Genomic DNA, 6522 nt, shown 5'->3' on the forward strand with positions numbered 1-6522 from the left:
ATGGTTGGGCCTAGGACACTACCCTGAGGATTGTTTTGTATATTGTATTTTTCCTGGGTGTGAAATAGATTGTTACAGATATTTTGCTGAGTCATAGTTGCTTTCATCTTGCGCAGACATAATTTTCTCAAAAATATCTTCCAATTCTTCACCTCCATAGTGGAGCAGTAAAGTCTTTTTTTTTGTTATTTGTGGTTGCAAAACCAGCCATTGTGACTTCAAAATGTCATAGCCACTTTAAACAACGTGGGAACACGGATGTTGGCTCTGAATGTACATCAAAATGCGATGGATTGGACATAGACAATCCATCTTGATCAGCAGTACAGCAATAGCACATGAGCAGAGAAACCTCAATGTAATGAATCAAGATTTTTTTTTCTGTTGGATGGTTATTTTTGCAAGATTAGTCTGTGTGCATACATTGTGCATGCCTTCCTGTTGCTAATTCTGAGCTGGAGTGCCGTGTGTGTGCGTGCATGTGCGTGTGCGGGCGCATGCGTGCATGTGTGCGTGTCTAACACAATCTCAACGTGTTCTCTAAATCTCCAACATAACATGTTGTCTCCAGAAAGCAGACAAACACCTTCCAAAAGTTGCATACCTGAAAACAATGTTTCATATTTTCACCCTCTTCATCACCATTAGGGAGAAGCAGTATTTTTTTTTTTTGCAAAAATATACTTTATTCACAAAATATCTTCAAACAACATTCCAAAACATTTCAAAATCACCAACGCAAAAATACAAACAAGTTCAAACTTTTACAACACGTATCACGAAATCCATTGATACATACAATAAATATTACATTCATTTTGAGCTGTACAGCCCGAGGGGATTTAAACAGTTCCCAGTCCCTCAGTGCACTATGGCAGAAAGGTCTTAGGCAGCGACCCTTCCCCATTGCGCCTTTGTGGCGGCTGCCCCAAGCTTTAGTGCGTCCCTCAGCACGTAGTGCTGGACTTTGGAATGTGCCAGTCTGCAACACTCGGTCGGGGACAACTCTTTGCGCTGGAAGACCAACAAGTTTCGGGCAGACCAAAGAGCGTCTTTCACCGAGTTGATGATCCTCCAGCTGCAGTTGATGTTTGTCTCGGTGTGTGTCCCTGGGAACAGCCCGTAGAGCACAGAGTCCTGTGTCACCGACCTGCTCGGGACAAACCTTGACAGAAACCACTGCATCTCTCTCCAGACCTTCTTTGCAAAGGCACAATCCACCAGGAGGTGAACAACGGTCTCTTCTCCACCACAGCCACCTTGAGGGCAACGTGCCGAGGGAGTGAGACTCCTGGCATGTAGGAAGGATCTGACAGGGAGGGCCTTTCTCACCACCAGCCAAGCTATGTCTTGGTGCTTGTTGGAAAGTTCTGGTGATGAGGCATTCTGCCAAATGACTTTGACAGTCTGCTCGGGGAACCATCCCACAGGATCCACCCTCTCCTTATCCCTCAGGGCCTCTAGGACGTTACGTGCTGACCACTGCCTGATGGACTTGTGGTCAAAGGTGTTTTTATGCATAAATTTTTCCACGAGGGACAGGTGGTACGGCACGGTCCAACTACTTGGAGCGTTCTGCGGCAGCGTGGCCAGACCCATCCTTCGCAACACCGGGGACAGGTAGAACCTCAGCACATAGTGACACTTGGTGTTTGCGTACTGAGGGTCTACGCACCGCTTGATGCAGCCGCACACAAAGGTGGCCATCAGTATGAGGGCGATGTTGGGCACGTTTTTTCCCCCTTTATCTAGAGGCTTGTACATCGTGTCCCTGCGGACCCGATCCATTTTCGACCTCCAGATAAAGCGGAAGATGGCTCGGGTGATCGCCACCACGCAGGAGTGTGGAATGGGCCAGACCTGCGCCACGTACAGCAACAGCGAGAGTGCCTCACACCTGATGACCAGGTTCTTACCCGCAATGGAGAGGGAGCGTCGCTCCCACATGCCCAGTTTCCTTTTCACCATAGACACTCGCTCCTTCCAGTTTCTAATGCATGCCCTGGTCCCTCCGAACCATATCCCCAGCACTTTCAGGCCATCAACCCTGACGGTGAAGGGGACAAAGGATCGGTCAGCCCAGTTCCCAAAGAACATGGCCTCGCTCTTCCCACGATTTACCTTGGCTCCCGAGGCTAGTTCGAACTGGTCGCAGATGTGGATCAGTCTGCGCACCGACAGCAGATCTGAGCAGAAAACGGCGACATCGTCCATGTACAGGGAGGTTTTGACCTGAGTGCCTCCACTGCCTGGGATCGTCACTCCTCTTATGCCCGGATCCTTCCTGATGGACTCAGCAAAGGGTTCTATGCAACACACAAACAGAACAGGCGAGAGAGGGCAGCCCTGCCTGACTCCAGATTTAATAGGAAAGCTATCTGTTTCCCACCCATTGATTGAGACTGCGCTACTGATGTTAGTGTAGAGCAGTTGGATCCAATTGCAAATTCCCTCCCCAAACCCCATTTTGGAGAGCACATCCCCCATGTAGGTGTGCAATATTCTGTCAAAGGCCTTCTCCTGATCCAGGCTGATGAGGCAGGTATCCACACCCCTGTCCTGTACATAGGCAATCATATCCCTGAGCAGCGCGAGGTTGTCAGAGATCTTCCTGCCGGGCACAGTGCAGGTTTGGTCAGGGTGGATCACCAATTCCAGAGCGAATTTGACCTGATTGGCGATGACCTTGGACAGAATCTTATAGTCCACATTTAACAGTGAAATGGGTCGCCAATTTCTAATTTCCTCCCTTTCCCCCTTGTGCTTGTAGATGAGGGTGATGATGCCTTTCCTCATTGATTCTGACATACTGCCGGCCAGGAGCATACTCTCGTATACTTCTAGCAGGTCTGGGCCGATCAAGTCCCACAGAGCCGAATACAACTCCGCCGGCAAGCCGTCACTTCCGGGAGTTTTACTCTTCTCGAAGGACTCAAGGGCCTTAGTCAGTTCGTCAGGAGTTAGCGGTTTGTCCAGGCTCTCCCGCGTACTGTCGTCTAAGACCTCCGTGATAGAGGACAGGAAGGACTGGGAGGCCGTGCTGTCTGTGGGCTTCATGTCATACAATCTGGCATAAAAGGATTTGCTGATCCTCAAGATGTCGGACTGTGATGACTTTACTGAGCCGTCTTCTTCCTTCAGGCTGCTGATCACAGAGCTCTCTCTGTGTACCTTTTGGAAGAAGAAACGTGAGCATGTCTCATCCTGCTCCACGGAGCGGACTCTGGAATGGAAGATGATCTTGGAGGCTTCCGAGGCAAAGAGCGAGGCTTGCTGGCTCTTCACCTCTTGGAGTTCCTCCTTGACATCGACCCCCATCGACTGCAGCCGGAGCAGATTCTGCATGTTTTTCTGGAGTCGGGACATTTCCCTCTGTTCCTTTCTAGCTTTCTGGGTGCCTTTGAGGATGAAAAACCTCTTGATGTTTTCCTTGATCGCTTCCCACCAGTGTGTCAGGGACTCAAAGAGGGGTTTCACGGTTCTCCAACCTTTGTAAACCCTCTTGAGCTCCTCAATGTTCTCCGGGGTCAGCAGTTGCACGTTTAGCTTCCATGTCCCCCTGCCCACCCTCTGGTCTTCCTTTAAGCGACAGTCAGCCAGTAGGAGGCAGTGGTCAGAGAAGAACACCGGCTTGACGTCGGTGGATCTGACTGCGAACGCACGGGACACAAACAGGAAGTCTATCCTGGAACGGATGGACCCATCTGGCCGCGACCAGGTGTATCTACGCTGCGCTCCGTCTGCAGGGTTGCTGAAGATGTCGTGCAGCTTGGCATCCTTAACTGTTTCCATCAGGGATCTGGATGAAGCGTCCAATCTGCTGTCGGCCCTGCTGGATCGTCCAGCTGCATCGATGATGCAGTTGACGTCACCGCCCAGAATGACCGGCCTGGAGGTCGCCAGCAGCAGTGGGAGCTGCTGAAAAACCTCCAGCCGCTCGGCCCCTTGTGACGGGGCGTACACATTAATTAACCAGAGCGGAGCGTTCTTGTACATTACGTCTGCTACGAGGAGGCGTCCGCCCACCACCTCCTTAACCTCGGAGACGGTGAAGTTGCCTCCCCGCAGCAGAATACCCAGGCCGGAGGAACGAGAGTCGTTTCCGCCCGACCAGATCGATGGCCCATGGGACCACCATCGTGACCATTGCCTGTAGGCGCTGAGGTGTGGAATCGCACACTCCTGCAGAAACAACAGGTCAGCTTTAACCTTGGCAAGGTAGTCCAAGGTCGCAACACATCACGTAGTAGATTTAATGCTACGCACATTTATGGATACAATCTTTACACCCATTTTAAAGTGTTTATTCTCTTACCAAACCAATTGCCTCTGAGGGCCCCAGACCTTCAGTCTGCTCCTTCATACCCGTAGTGAGCTCAAATTGCTTCACTTTGGACGGGCTGAGGAAACGGTCCTGAAACTCCCCATTGGAGATGTTCCGCTCAGGTGGCATCTGGGGGTTTGTGTAGAGAACGGGATATGAACTGTTCTCTGTTGGAGAAGCTTCTCCAATCCTCTCCCCCTCTGGGGCGTTGCTGCTCCCGGCTTCCCGGAGCTGGGGTGCGCTGAGCGCCTCACTGCTCCCAGATTCCTGGGGCTGGGGTGCGCTGAGCGCTTCATCGCTCCCGGCTTCCCGGAGCTGGGGTGTGCTGAGCGCCTCACCGCTCCCAGATTCCTGGGGCTGGGGTGCGCTGGCCTCTTCGGGTTGTGGACAAAATTGGGGAGCGCTGGTCTCCTCTTTGTCTCCAATGTTCTGGAGCTCGGGGGTCTCGACCTCCAACTCCCTAGAGCTTTGCCGCTTCTTCTGTGGGTGCCGCCCTGGCCCTTCTTCGTCCGAAGAGCTGCTTCCTTTGTCATCCGTGTCGGATGGGAGGCGCCTCTTGCCACTTGTCTGGGAAATGGCTTGGTTCCTTCTTAGCCCCTTCTTCCGTTTGGCTCTTTTCACCAGCTGCCACTCCCCCTGCTGCTTACCCACTGCTGCCTCCTCCTCCTCCATTGATTCACTCTCCTGAGGAGTGGGAGATTCAGGGGGCAGTGCTGTTGAGAGAGGCAAATCTGTTGCCTCACTCTTTTCCTCCACCTTGTCTTTCTCTGTGTCTTCCTTGTTCCCGATGCTCTCACTGGGGGCCTTGGTGGTTGGAGTGACACGAAGCATTTCTTTTGCTTCCCCCTCGTTGGCTTTGGCTGCCTGTGCGTAAGTACGGCAGCGTTTGGGGTAGGTCCTGTAGAGGTGATCTGCCTCGCCACACAGGTTGCAGCACTTAGCCTGTTTGCAGTCTTTGGTCTGGTGCCCTTCCTGTTTGCAGTTCTTGCAGAGGACAAGCATTCAGATTCAGAACTGAATATGCTTTTGAAACATGAATTCCTTTATTCTCACTCTGGACTCCCTCTGCTGGTATATGTATTTGCTGGTCTTAAGCGGACAAAGTGCACAATGCAATTCTCAATACACTACACCACAGAAGGAATGTATTATCTAAAATGAATGGGTGAAAAGCAAAACTAAAAGAGAGAATTTAAATTCACGGCCATTGCACCTGAAAAACACATAAATTAGGGCAGTGCCTTAACTCCTCCACTGACATCCTCGGCTTGTTAACTGCATATTAATTAAGTGTTTAATTGTATTCAGGTGGTGGGTATTAGCTGGGGATTTAGTTGTGCTATTCACATGTGCTAGAGTTGGGGCGATGCAGAGAAGATTAGCATGGCCCCTGCGCAAGGATGACACGCAAATTCGTGAAGTGTTCCATATTTTAAAAAAAATAAAGGAGAAGTAGACTGCATTCCTTTTTTAGTTATTTAAAAAATTTGTTTCTTAATTTTTGGCTGCACTTCAGTCTCATGCTCCTAATCTTTGGGCACCCAGTGCGGAGAGGGGGAGGGAGGGAGAAGCATCTCCTCGTGAACCTGCTCCTGGGCCTGGCCAAGTTGGCCATTAACAGGTCCAGGCAGCGGGCGGTTGAGGGGTTCCTCTGGCCTGACTTCCTGCCCATCTTCTGTGGTTATGTTCGCGAATGGGTGTCCTTAGAGAGGGAGCACATGGTGTCTGCCAGTGCAATTGAGGCCTCCCATGGGCACCATGGGGTCTTGGTGCATTATTGACCCTGAGAATCAAATTTTGGTTTGATCTTTGTAAGTTTCCTTTGTGTTTGATCTTTTTGTTGCAGTTTCCCTTTCAGGGGCTGCCCCTTTTATTGTTCATTTGACCTTCTGTTAATTTGTTGATTTGTCCCCATTTTTCTATTGGTTTAATCAAAAGCATATGTAAAGGAGCAGACCAATTAGGTAAGTTTCCTTTAAAGTTTTGTCTTTTGTTATGGTGCCCCTTTAAGGGGCTGACAATTAGTTAATTAGCCTATTTACGTTAATGTTCTTTTCAAAAAAGTATAAAGGAGGAGACTGAAAATGTGGTTGTTGGATTTGGAGGTACATGTTTATGGTGTGTGTTTCTGTGAACAAAGGTTGTTTAAAAATTAGGCTTCAGTTCTATTGTTCACTGTCTGGCTATCTGAAATAGAA

At 50.1% G+C, this 6522-nt stretch overlaps 1 pseudogene; it reads left to right on the forward strand.

Moving 5' to 3' along the window:
* The first annotated feature begins 5660 nt into the window (after nt 1-5660).
* On the forward strand, nt 5661-5759 carry LOC144682362 (U6 spliceosomal RNA; annotated as a pseudogene).
* The last annotated feature ends 763 nt before the right edge of the window (nt 5760-6522 follow it).

The sequence above is a fragment of the Cetorhinus maximus genome, chromosome 6 (genome assembly GCF_964194155.1).
Source record: "Cetorhinus maximus chromosome 6, sCetMax3.hap1.1, whole genome shotgun sequence".
In the NCBI taxonomy this organism is placed as follows: domain Eukaryota; kingdom Metazoa; phylum Chordata; class Chondrichthyes; order Lamniformes; family Cetorhinidae; genus Cetorhinus; species Cetorhinus maximus.